Here is a 14,025-nt window from a genome sequence, read left to right as displayed (position 1 = left end):
ATGACACCCATTGTGGCTCGATAATGGAAAGCCATTCAAACTTTGGATCAATATTTTCTCAGGAGAGATGGGGGCTGATTCAATGCCGTTCCCCAGGGAAACAAAGGAATACCAATGATCCATAGGCAAAATGGAGCAGAACTGCTGAGGATGCAGCTTCTACCCCAGCACCTACTGGGGGGGATGGAGTATCCCCAGCCAAGGGACCAAATCCTCTGGAAATGGGCAAAAATTAAAGGGAGGTCCTTTTTTCAGCTCCTGTTTGGAAAGGGAGTGACCAGACCTCTCAGCATCTCTATAAATACAAGCCAGGAAGCAGGAAACTGCAATCTGCCCTAATTTAGTTCCTTTCATCTGAGGGTTCAAGGCATCCGACAGCATCTCTAAGAAACAAGTAGGGCTTTGCAGCTCGCATGGAGGTGCAGCCAGTTGGGGTTTTGCTTTGCTGAGCGTTGCATTGCAGCTCTCACCCATCTGATCTGCTCCTGACTTCCCCCCATCCCGTGTCCTTGCTTCCTCCTGAAGGTGATGTCCGTGCTCTTTGCTACAGCGCATCTGGCTCAGCCTCATCGAGCGTGGGGGGTTGTTGATTTAAGCCATTAATTGCAGGAACTAATTTTCATGAGATGTTGAGGAAGCTAATAGGAAGAGCTGCAGGCTTCTTGCTGGGCTTAGGGCGGAGGGAGCAGGGCCTGATTGCCATTGGGGCATCATTCCAATGTACACAGCCCCCAAAAGTAGTGCTAATGGAGAAGCCCAGCAGTGATGTCCTCACCCCAAGTGCCCTGTGCCCTCCCAGTGGTGTGAGGGCTGGGAAGCAACAGGTTGGTAAGAGAAATCAGGGAGGCAACAGATTTCCATGCTTAATTAACTTCTCAAATTAATCCCAATTAGAAACTCTTAATTGGGATGATGGCTGTTAATCATTTTTCCACCCCGAGCAACAGCCTCACTATCTTAACTTCACCATGAAAACTGAGGGCACGGAGCTGTGCAGCCTGAGCACAAGCACAACCCCATAGGATTTGGGGCCCCATCGCAGGGTCTGATCCCATCCATGGTAGGGGATGGGTGTGGTGTGGTGGGCACAGCACCCATAGCCCCAACATCATCACTGCTTTGGCTGTGGCAGCCCAGAAGAGAAAGGTGCTGCCCTAGGTGAGCACACACTGCGCTCCAGCATCTCTCCCCAGGGCTGGCACCAAAGGAGCTTTGGTATAAGCACTGCTGAATAAGATAAGATCTCAAGGAGCCCAGTGGTGCTGGTAGTTCCCTGTTGGTGGCTGGCTCAGAATCCTCAGCAGGACGGTAGAATAAAATTTGTCTGCATCTGCCATGCATCATTTTTACAAAGCTTGCCTCCTTCTCTGAGCAGGGGATGCTGTGCAACATGGCATGGAGAGAGAGCAGAGTGTTCACACACCTGTCAGCAGCAGGAAGGCATTGGGGAGGGGTGTGAGGGGGTGGCAGCAGGAGGGAAGATTGGTGCTGTGTCCTGATGGGTTAGGAGAGCATCCCGTTTGGGCAGCAGGCTCGTGCCCACATCCAAGCACTCGGCCAGATGCAGAGTTGCTCTGTTTGCTGCTGGGGGATTTGGGGGGATGCTCTCCACTGGGGAGAGCTGCTATGGGAAGCCCTGAGAATCCCCTAGTGCCGTGGATGGGGAGGGGGAAGCCTCGTTGCCATGGCAATTGGTGAGCAAGTGGAGAGCCTGCTGCCATGGGAACCAGTGGGAGACTGTATGGGACCATCCCATGGGGCTGACCCTACAGTGGGGATGTTGTGGATCCCTGCTGTGTGGGACTGGTGGGATACAGGGATGCTGAGCACTGCTGTGTCCTCCAAACAGGCTCCAGGGTGGGCACAAACCCCAGTCTGGGGAACCAAGCATCCCAACCTGTAAGAGCGTGGGCTGATGGGGAGTAGAGCCAAGGGATGTCTCTGGTGCTCAGTGCTGCAAACTGAACAGAACGATGAACTGAGGGAGGAAATAGCACAAACTGCTGCTGGGGGGGGACATCCAGCAGGGTCGGGGGGGGCAGCAGGGCTGGGCTGCAAATAGCACTGAGCCACTCTTCCTCCCCACCCAGAGCCACAGCACACCTCCTGTTTGGGTTTCATGGCTGTTTGCCTTCCCAGAATATCGCTGAGGGATGCTGGAAGCCACCATCCCCATCAGGATATCCTCACTTTGACACATCCCCATTTCTGCAGGGCTGGGAATGCTCACAGGTCCTGAGCCCCAGCATCTCTGCTTGTGATGGGATAAAGCAGCAAGGAAGGGAGGGCTGGGAGCACACAGGACATCATGGGGAGGGGAGGAGGATCCTGTGCCATGCCGACAACCTTGGGATGCCCTTTAATTTTTAATGTTCCAATAAAACAGTAATTACAAACACTGCAATTTGAGTTTTCAAGTAGAAAGTATTAACATCCCAGGGTTTAATTATTCAAAAGAAATTAATGAAAGGAGGGCTGGATGATGCTCACTGTCTCAGTTGCTCCTTGTGGGACCAGCATTGATCCCTTTGCAGGGAGCAGAGCTGGGAATGATGGAGCCCAACCCCTGCCCAGGGCTGCAGGCTGGGGGCAGTGATGTGTCCTTTGGGGTATATGTGGGGAAACTGAGGCACAGTGAGGCTGCCGAATGTTTTATGGGGCTACAGGGGCAGCTGGAATTGAGGCTTTCTCTTAGTGCACACAGGTCCATTAGACCTGCAGCCTTAGCTTTACTCTGAATTCCCTGAGCAGATTTCAGTCCCACTTTTAATTACTCTGGTGCAGTGCAGCGTGGTTCAGAAGTACCTTTACAGAGAAATGGGGTTGTTGAGGTCAAAAGTGCTTTCAGAGCTGTTTAAATATAGCAAAAAAAATAAATGTTGGCATCTTGGCAAAGGCCGTCGATCAGGGCTGGCTGATATTCAGCACATCATCTCCTCCCTGGTGTCACCTCATGGCCATGGGACCCAAAGGGACAGCAACAGGAGGGCTCACTCCTGCTCTGCCCTATGGGGGGAAGCATTGCTGGGGGCAAGGTGTGCCTTCACCAACCGGCATTCCATAAGGGCTCAGGGAAAAGCAAGTTTTGTTGGAAAAGCAAGTTGCTGCTGCTACTCAGAGCTGATCTGAACCATTTCATTAAGAAGCAAACTGGCCTGCAGCAAGCCAGTAAGCAAATAGCAGCGTGCAGGGCTCCTTATGAAGTGGGAAAGGGAACTGTCGGTGTGGTGGGGCTGCGTGGCAGTGGGATGGTGCTGGGCCCGGTGGGGATGAATGCAGACATTTCTCCTTCCCATATCTTAAGCAGAGCATCAGCAGTTCCCTGGATGGGACCGGCTCTCCTCTGAGTTCTGTCAGCTGAGCTGGAAATACCTCATATGTGGCTTAAATGAGGAGCACGGATGAGACAAGGGATGTTTTAAGGGACTCGGTTCATCCATTCTGACAGCACTGATCTGGGTGAGACCTCAGCTGGCTGTGCAGGGGGAGAGCATGGATCTCCGCTGCGAATCATTCAGGGCATTTCATGTAAGGCTTAGCTTTGATTTCACTTCAGTAGATGATGAAGACAAAAAGCCATTCCATTGCTCCTTACTCCCAAACCCTGCCCAAGTGGGGGTAGTTGGGAGCTGTCAAGATGATTTTCCACTTTTGCAAAAGAATCCCTCAGAAGCGACCTAGATTTTATGAGCATTGCAGAGTGTGGGGTGTCAGAGCAGGAGATGGAGATGGGAAATCTGCTTTTACTTTTAAGGTTTACACATCTGTACCTTGCCCTGATCCTGTGGGATCCATTGGAGCGCTGTGGATGTTTTGGTGGGAGGCGGTGGCCATGTGGGAAGAAATGGGAACAGAGCAATAGGACCCTCCCCAAAGCCAGTGGGATGAAGGATTTTCCCTTTGAGCAGAACTGGATGATGCTGGTGCCTACAACAGTGCAGGGACTTCAGCTATGAGCTCACCCATTGCAGAAACACATGCTTTGCTTGCTCCACTGTGTGTAACAGCACAGCTTGACCCAGGAGTGTGAACCCTGTGGGTGCGTGGAGGAAAAAAGCACAGCCATAAGGATTTGTTAAGTGAGCAAGAGTTAGATGTTACAGGGTGCAGTGATGCCATGCACTGTGCCATGCTGCTGCCCATCCGAGCATGACCAGGTCGTTCTCCCCGGGCAGGAGATGGAGCTCTGCCTCCAACCAAAGAACACCCAGCGTGCAACCCAGGCTTTGCTCCGTGCTGCTGCAATGCAAGCGGTCACCTTGCAAAGACAGGGATGGGAAGAGAGAAAGCAGCCGGGTGAAAGCACAGCCTTTGCCAGCACTGCTTCTATTTATGGTTCCATCGGGTCAACAATAATCCCCCCACAGCTCCAAGCACATAAAAATTGATTCTTTTGTGAAGAGGTTGATGGATTCGTGGTCAGGGCACTCACTCTGATCCCGCTGCCCTCTGGACAGTGCTGAAATTTATGAAGAAGCCATGCGTTCCTTTGCAGAGGGTTGAATAGCTGCTGGGAAAGAGAGCAAATGCTTTTAGCTCAGGTCCCAGGTTCAGAGCAGACCTGGGGTGCTGGGGTGCTCATAGTGGAAATGCTGTCACACCTTGATGCAGTGATTGAGCACCTGGTGGAAAGGCAGGGCCAACCCAGGGGAGATCAGGTGCATGAAATGCCAGGATCCACCCCTTCCCAGCCCTTATTTGAGGGCTGACAGTGGAGGTGAAGGTGTCTTGCTGGAGACTCCTGCATAGCTGAGGCCTTTTGGAGGTAAGTAGTATTTTTCCTTTGCAAATCCTCATTTGCTGCAGCCTAGGACTTTGCTGCTCTGCTGTGCTTCCCATTGTGTTACATTGCTGCTATAAATAAGGACAGAGCTCCATCCCATGAAGCTCTCTGGCCTGGGGAGAGTGGGTTTTGCTTTGCTGTGTAGCTCATGGTTCTGTGAGTGTCCCTGCAGTGCTTGGAACCACTTTGTCTTCCACAAGTGGTAGGAAGCTGCCCAAGAAAGCCCATGTGTTTTTCTCAGCTTTACCCTCAGTGCTGTTAAGCTCTCAGTGCTATTAAATCCCCAGTGCTGTGGATTGGAGATGTTTGCAGGGCAGCAGCATTGCAGGTGGGGCTGTGTACAAGCCATCAGATCCCAGCGAATAGTTTGTGCCCTTTGCATCTCCCTTCTAGTGAAGGAAGCAGCTTAGATGTGCTCCAGAGCCATTTCTTCAAGTCCAGCTGTGCATCTCCATCACACTGAGTGCACTGTATGAAGTGCTGCTCTACAAAGGGATGCAGGTTTGGGAGGTTGTGGAGGGATGAGATATGGTGATGTTTCAGCAGAACCAATCTGGGGCTTTCTAACAACGGTGTTTGTATTGAACAAAGGCTTTTAAAAGCCTTTCAGAAAGCAGCAGGCTCTTTCCTTGTAATGCAGTGGGTCTTATCACGGAACAGGGATGTGCAGAACTGCTGGCTGTGGTGCTCAGGAAACACTCAGGGTTCATCCTCTCTGGATTTCTCCGAATTCTCTCAGTGCTTCTCTAAATTGCAGAGCGAAATCAGCGAGCTCGGGCACAGGTAGCATTGCTTCTCGTGTTTAGAAGTGTGACAGGGAAATATGAGTGCCATCGTGATGGAAGTGCTGCTGTTTGGAATGGGCACAGCCCCATGATGTCTCTGGCATGGGGCAGGGTCCTTCCCAATCCACCCGGCCCCCATGTGAATGAATGCAGTTTTCTCTATCCCTTCCTTGACCCAAACCAGAAGGCCTTTAGATGGGCCCCTTCCCACAGCCCTGCACTGCTGAGCAGAAATCCCACACAAGTCCTGGGCAATAAAATCACTTCCCAGTCAGGTTTGCTCAATGTCAGACCCAAACTGGTGGTGCCCTCTCTGATTCTCAGTGCACCCCAACACCAAAAGTCCACCATGTTCATTTGCTATTGGGATGCAGCTCTGTGCTCCCTGCCAGCTGGCTCTGGGTGGTACTTTAACCTCATCCTCCTTCCTCCAAGCGGGCACACAGATGGGCTGTGCTCTCCTTCACCTTCTGCCCCAGCTCCCCATGCTATAGCTGCCAGATGGCAGTGAGCAGAGGCTGCTGTGCCCAGTGCTGCTGCCAGCATGTCATGACTGCTCAGCCACACATGGAGGAAATGCTATTTCCCATCCATCTCAAGTGCTCGGTACCGTCTGGCATGGGAGCTCACAGAGCTGGGGAAGTTGCTTGAGCTGCTGCCTGGATCAGCTCTGCCCTTTGTCATCAGAAAATAATTAACATGTTTCAAATCAAAAGCAAAATGGGGTTGTGCGAGTGCATGGCCGGGGCACTCATGTGCAGGGTGGATTCTTTTCTTCCTTCCCCTTCTGCTCTTTTGTATCTTTGGATGGTAAAGATGGCAAGCTGGTAGATCTGGGTACTTCCTTCATGCATTCCCCCATTGTTAGCTTTGTACCTCCAGGTGCTACAGAACCGTGATGGGATGGCAGAGCTCATCATTTCCTTGTGGCTCAGTTCTCATTGCTCAGCCCACAGGTGTGGAGAGGGACCCACAGCGGGTGGGAAAACAAAACAGTGGTGATGTCAAAAGCAAGTGTTGAGTCTGCTGTGCTGATTTCCCAGGTGTGATCTCTGCCAGCGTTTGGGAAGGATAAATGGGGCAAATGCTGTAATTAGAGGCCTGCCAGCTCCAGCTGGATCCTGGGTAGACTGATGCAGGGGCTGAGGTGGGAATTGAGTAATGAAGAATTTAAAAGGAAATGGATCAGTAAATAAAAGCGAAGGCATGAATCTTTACCAACAGGTCTAAAAGGCAGTAGATCTCACGAAACGAGTTATTTGGAAGCTGGTTTGGAGAGAGGAGATATCCGTGTACCCATAGCTCCAGCCATGTCCTGCTACCTGTGGTGATGCTGCTGGCTCCATCCAAGCTCGCCTTCAAGGAAAAGCCAGGAAACCCAGCTACAAGTCAGCAGGAGGAAAGCAGACCCCACACATGTGGTTCTGCCCTATTCATTACATTGTCACCTGTCCCCTGGCTTCTCCTGAGCTCCTGCAGCCGGGCAGAGGTGTAATGTCCATGCAGGATCTGGCCCTGAGCTGGCTGCTGTGCTGCCTCTTTTTCTAGTTGCCATAGGAACAGACGAAGGCCTCTAAAGCATCACGGTGGGGTGCACGTCTAGGTCATGCTGTGGAGCAGGCAACCATTTTATAGTGATAATAAATTCAGGGAATTGGGAATTTGGCCGAAGTAGAACGCGAGAAAAGGACTTGAAAAGGCAGAATGGAGATAAATGAATGAAAATAATTTCATGACAAATGACCGTACTATGTGTTAGACCTAGACGAAATCCCTCTCTGGAGTTGAGGCGAGGGGATGTGGGAACACAGATTGTAAGGAATGATTTGTTCTCAAAGCATGAAGATAGAAAGGCAAAGGCAGCGCCTTTAAAGTGTTAAGGGACTATTGGATTTCAAAACCCTCATTACCTTCAGTCCCTGTGATGCCTGGATGGGAATTTTTGCTGGCCAAAGATTTACCATCCTGCTATTTGCATGCTGGAGTTGGCCATGAGAAGCAGCCCGCTGATGGTCACCAGCAACCTGCTGGGAATGTGCATGTGGGGGGCATGGAGATACCAACACAGGGGAGCAGCTGCCAAAAGCTCTGCACATCTACCCTGGTATGGGATCCATGAAGGTCTCCAGCAAAGGTCTGGGGTCTGGGTGATCTCCATGGATGCTGGTGCTGGGCAGGAGTGGCAGAAGGCTGCTTTTAGGATCACTCATCCATGTGTTCGTGTTCTCCTGCAGCATGGTGTGGAGATGTTCCTCATCAGTACAGGTCTTTGTTCATTGCCAAAGCTATGCACCATGCAGCAACTCTTTGCTGAAAGTGTTTTTCACCACCAGCTCAGAGCCCACCCTTCTTCTGGACTCCCTCTGCTCCAACAGCAGCTTCCATGCATTGGGTTTCTTCAGTTTGCAAGCAGGAGAACAAGCTGGCAGCAGTGTGGGAGCTGGTGGCAGCTGGTTCTCCAGCACTGGCATTCCTCACTGCAGTGTCCTTGCATGCCCCAATGACTTTGTAGGGTGTGAGAAATGGGTGAAGCCATTCACATTAGGTAATCTTTGTGTTAATGAGGGTGGCTGGGCCGTGGATCCATTCAGGTTCACTGCTGGCACGGCACAGCACGATTAACAAAGCCTGCATGGACATCTCCGTCCTGAAACCCTGTTCTGTCCTTCCTCTAATTGCAGTGGGGGTTTGCAGTGTGATTTAAATCGCCGTGTCCTGTTGGCTCCAAGAAGCAGAATTTCTCATGCTGATTTAATCACCTCATTATGTCAAACAAGTTAGAGTTATTTTGAGGCTGGCTAATAGGTGCCAATTTATACCCCTTGGCAGCACGGGGCTGCACTTAGCCTTAGCACTTGTTTATTGTCGAGACAAAGAAAGCCTGGAGCTGGCTGCTTTCTGGTGTAGACAAAGCTCACCCGGGACCCAGGACATCTGTTGCTGGTGCTTTGCAAACACATTTCTGCCACGGCTTTCTTTCTGATCGCTCCCTATTTGGTTTAACAAGAAGACGGTGGAAATAACTGAGCACTGAGTGTGGGCATCGTGCACTGCTGGGATGTGAGGCAACACCTCTGCGGGGAGCAGGAGGATGGTATGGGGGAGGGGAGGAAGGTTGGTGGTGTCTGAGAGGGAGGATGAAGGGCTGGCTTGCAGAAGGCTGGAATAATCTCCTTGCTGCTGGTTAGTGCAGTGCTTTTTAGGCTGAGCCACCTCCCAAGGCTTTGGGCTCATAGGAAAGGAGGATTTTACCTTGTCGTTCTTGATTTCACATGTTTTCCCACTGAGGCATTGCTCTGCAGGTTGCTGAGGTCAGTTGAGTTTGATCCCACTTCTTTCCCATTGCCCTCCCCGATTCCTCCCATCTCAGCTTTGGGCATTTTGCTTCAGCAACAAGCTGGAAAGGGGCAAACATGGCAAACCCCCAGCAGGACTGTTTTCTTCCATCTAACTGCAGTGGAGAGGTTACAAGCAACTGAGACCCAGCAATCACCCTTGAGCTAATCCTATCCTGAGGATTCCTACTGCATGAATTGCTGATCCCCAGGCATCATCCTGCTCCATCCAAAAGGACAATTGCTGGGAGCAGCTCAAAATTAGGAGTAAGAACTGGAGGTGCTGCTGCTTGGAGCTGGGTGGGATATTCTTGGTGCTGGATGGGATGCTGCTGCAGCACAGCCTCCATCATCATGCTGAGGGATGTGGTTTGGAGGGCATGGTGGGGTTGAATGGGCTGACATTTGGACTAGATGATCTTAGAGGTCTCTTCCTACGTGTATGGTTCTGTGATTCTATGACTCTGAGTTGATGCTTTGTTTTTCTGCTGTGGTCTGAATGGAAGGCAACGATCTGATGTTTGCTGACCACCATAAGGGGTGGGAATGCAGTGCTGGGGAACCCAATGATGGGGCACCAAGGCAGGGCTGTGACAGTAGCAGAGATGTACCATCCCCTCAGCTGTTAAACAGCCAGCAGCAGCCCAACCTACCAGCCACCAGCAACAGATGTTCCCCTCCTACAGCCTGGCTAATGATCAGCAGATGTTGCTCCCAGGGGAATCGAGGATATTTTCAGCATCTCTCTCTAACAAGGGCTCAGACTGAGCCCCTGGGCAGCAGGGACTGCCTCTCATTCAGACTCAGTGCTCTGCAAATTCCTTTTTCCATCTCACTCCATCAGCTCTTGGAGGGTTCAAAGCCACTGGGGCACCGCACGAAGTTCCCAGCCCTGCAGTGCATCCTTTCCATGGGATGGGGATGGGACATGTCTGCTCTGCTCCAGGTTTTACTTCATTCTTGGCAGCATCTCCAGCTGCATATGAAGTCGGCCACTATTCTGAGGTCCCTCTCCTTCCCTTCCATCCCCAGGGGCTTCGAGCTGAGCAGCAGAATAGAAAATGACAGATTATTGCTGCGTCTTGCTGAGCCTCTTTCTTGCACACAAAAGGAAGATGGTCTGTTTTGCTCGCAAGCGTTTTGAAAGGGAGTCAGCACAGGAAATGCCAGGAAGGAACTGCACTTTTCCCAGCTCTCTGTGCTTGTTGCTGCCCTGGTATCTCCCCAGGATGCCGCCTTGGTTGTGTTGTCCCACATCCCACTGAAGTCCCTCACTGTTCCCTTAGACATTTTCCATCTATTCCCCGAAGCCTGAGAGCAGCACAAAGCACTGCTAGGCCTGGGAGCATCCTGCTTGGTCTGCATACCAGCTCTAATCTTGCTTCTCATTCCTACATCTTATTTATTCCTTTTGGGTGACAACCATTAACCTGCAGCTGTACTTCTTACACCCTATGCTTGGCAACCTTTCTTCTGGCTAAAGGGGTACAAGTTTACTTAAGCAATGATGCTGCTGGGTGTGTATTTACAGGGATTCTTCATTTTAGCATTTGATTACGTGGTGTTATAGGGAATGATGCATTTCCTTTTCATGAAAGTCTTATTAATTTTTGACTCAAGTTACGTCGTGGTCTATTTGGACAGAAATTGGTTTTCAATTTAAAACACCTAAAAAAACCAGCATCAAAGATGGCTTTTATTAGTTAATAAAACCATTTAAAATGTGCTAACTATAGAGGAAAATGAAACCTTATCCGAGTGTGCGTTTAAAACTGATTTCCTAAACAAGATAAGTGCTTTCTGCAATGAGGGAGCTGAGTTCCTTGCACCAAATGTTCATATTCTGTATGGTTTTAAAATGAATGCATTGCTGTGGATTTATTCATAGCCAGGGGAAGGAGGATGGTGTTTCCCACTTTTAGTTGGTTGCAAATGCTGGTGGAGGTTTTGCACCCAAACACCCCTTTTGTAAGGAGGATCCTGGCAGGACAGACCCTTGCAGAGCTGCATGTGTAGATAGCACAGGTGCTCTTTGCTTTGCCCACTGGGTTTCCCCTTCCAACCACACAAGCAGAAACCCAACATTACAGTGCAATACCTACAGCTGGCGGGCAGGCAGCCCATAATCTCTCCCAACACAGAAACTGTTATTATTTGCTTTGCCACAGCACCGATTCCAGTCCATAACTTGTCTCTCTCCTTCCTAGCAAGGGTAATTTTTTCCTATTTGCAGGTCCTATCTGACAGTAATTGGCCACCGCTGCCTGGCTGCTGTTTTCACTTTAACAATACCGCACCAAATAAATGGCCCTGTGTTGCTATCAGTGGTTTTCTGCACGCTGAGTCTGGCGTGGGTCATGTTATCTCGTGGAAATGAATTCTGCAGACTGGATGTAAAGGGGGATGGTGCTACCCTAATAAAAAAGGGAAATTATTAGTGCCGTGCTAATGAAAACATCCTGCTGCTGGGGAAGCTCTCAGCCTTTCTGGTGAGCTTGGGCACATCCACTTTCATTCCTAAAAGGCAGCGATGCTGGAGCAGAGCAGGGGAGTTATTTGGGTTTTATTTGGGTTTTCCAGGGGCTGCGGCTCCTCTGAGTTTGGGGGCCAAAAGCACCAATGATACGTGCTTCGTGCTTTCAGTCCTCTGGCAATTGGCAGCAGTGTATCGTGTGTGCATCACCAGTGTGTTTTTATGAGCTCTGGTCCCAATGGCATCATTTATTTATTTTTTAAAAGCCCTTTTCTGGTGTAATTGCTGTTTGTTTTGTCATTGCTCTGTGGACAATCACAGTTCAAAACCAGGAGAGCTTTTGATGATCGCAAGCAGAGGCTGTGGGCTTTTTAATACCCCTTTAATATGCTATGGAAACACACTTGAACTTACCTGCCCCAGGCCTCAGGCGTAGGAATCTGGCTTTGCAAAGCACTGATTATTTGATCTATTTAAAATACTTCTAGTATTAGCCCGGTCTCCTGGATACATTTCAACGTCAGCAGTTTGGGAAGCTGAAATATCTCCTCCAGGCCATCCTGCTATTCTATGATTCCTTGGAAATGGAGCCTCAGTGTTGGAAGTGCCACCGTTTGTGCCACCTGGTTTTTTTTTGACACCTCCTGGTGACCGATTTGGGAATAAAACCATAGGTGGAATAGAAAGTGGTTCTGATTCAAGCTGCTTCCTCAGGCAAGTGGTTGGGGCTGCAGCACTGAGCCTGCCAGGTGCTTTTTAAATGCTAAATGTGATACCAGAAACAGGAAGAAAGAGAGAGGGGGAAAAAGCAAGTTTCCTAGGTAGTTTAGTTTTACTGTCTCTACTGCAAGAAAGCATTCAGCCTGGTAAGTCAAAGGGGTTGTGGTACTCACCACGTGGCCATCATCCATCCTTATATTCATCCACCCATCTGTCTATCTCTCCATGCATTCATTCATCCATCAGTCCATCCATCCTTATATTCATCTATTCATCCATCAGTCCATCCATGCACTCACTCCTGGGGGGAGGAAATGCCTCCTATCTCCTGCTCTTCTATTTGCGTTGTCTTAGGGCACAGGACATCCAGTGGACAGTTGCAGCTCAGCTGCAAGACCGCTAGGATGGATAATGCTACTTTGTTTCTATCACTCATTAGGACAAACAGGTACATCTGATGCATGGTTATGTGTTTTGTTGCTCATCAAGATGATGTTCCTTAAGTTTGTCATTAGTATGTGTTATTTATTCAGAGCTGGGGAGCACCTATGGGTAGCTGGCCTCTGCTGCATCGCATCCCACTGCATCCTATTGCAGTGATCCCACCCCATCCCACCATGCTGGCTGCTGGGGGATCCAGCGTGGATGCTCTGAGGCTCAGAGGAAGATGAGATGCTTGGAGCTGGAGCAGAGCAGGCAGAGACAGCTCCACGGGGCATTGGATTGTCTTGTTTTTCATTCCTTCAGGCTGAAGCCTTTAAAAATGCAGGAGATGCCCCAGGCAAGCTGAACTCTGCATCAACAGTTTTAGCCCTGAATTTTCCACTTGTTGTTGCTGTTTTCTTTAATAAAGAAGAAATAGGCTTTTGGAGAGTAAATCTCCCGCAGTGACTGCACAGGTTTGTGAGCAGAGGAGCTGCAGGTGCTCATTAACAGGGAGATACCTCCAGGTCCATCCCAATACCTCCAGGTGTGCCATCTCCTCTTGGCCTCTCATCCCTGCATTTGGAGACGCTGGGAGTTCCAGAACCCTTTGCAAAATTTAGGTGTTTTTCCTTAGATTTTACAGCTGTAATTTCTCATATCCGCAGTGTTTCCCTTGAACCCTTTCTCGTGGATGAGGCTCAGAAGCCCTTGAGCCCTGTGGGGCAGGTGCTGGCTTTGGGCAATCTGTGCTCAGGGCTTGGGCAGGGTTTAATTGCTCCCAGGTCTCAGAGCAGCTATCCAGGAAAGGCAGCAGTGTCTGTGTTCGTGTTGAACAAGCACCTTGTGCTTTTGTAATGCCGTTTATAAAAGAGGGAATTGAGCATAATTCGGGAACCTTTTGTTCAAGCAGCTCCAAATGTGGCCTCCAGTGTCACCCACCGCTCCTCTGAGACCTTGGAAATGTCAGGATGCTCTAAATACTCCAGTAATATCTGGAAAAATAAAACCTGCTCACGTTGCCACACTGACCTCCAGCCCCAGTGGAGTGCTTGGAGGGTAAAGATCTGTATTAATGCTGCAAACGTGACTCTTGACCTCTGTCCCAAGGCAAAGGGCTTTTCCCAAAGAAAAGAGGATTTTTCTCCCTGCTCTGCAAAAAGGGGCAATGCCCTGGAGCTGCAAGGAGTGTGACCAAGTTCTGAGACCAACAGGGACCAGGGGATGATGTGCACAGGACAGCCTGGGAAGGAGCTGCTGCAGCCTTAAGCCTAAAATCCTTTGTTCAGTCAACCTGGTGAGGCTCGAGAGGCTGCATCTAACAGGGAGGCTAGCAGCCCTGGAATTACAGCTCAGTAATTGCTTGGTACTTAAAGTCCAGGTCTAGAAGATCTCCAAGTAATAACTCATTGGAAAGATATTGAGCTCTCATCACAAAGAGGAAATATGGTCTCTAAACAGGCAGCTAATGGCATGCCATTTATCTGATGGCAAATCAGCCACATT

This window comes from Excalfactoria chinensis, chromosome 17 (assembly GCF_039878825.1).
Source record: "Excalfactoria chinensis isolate bCotChi1 chromosome 17, bCotChi1.hap2, whole genome shotgun sequence".
NCBI lineage: Eukaryota > Metazoa > Chordata > Aves > Galliformes > Phasianidae > Excalfactoria > Excalfactoria chinensis.
Note: the sequence above shows the minus strand (reverse complement) of the source record.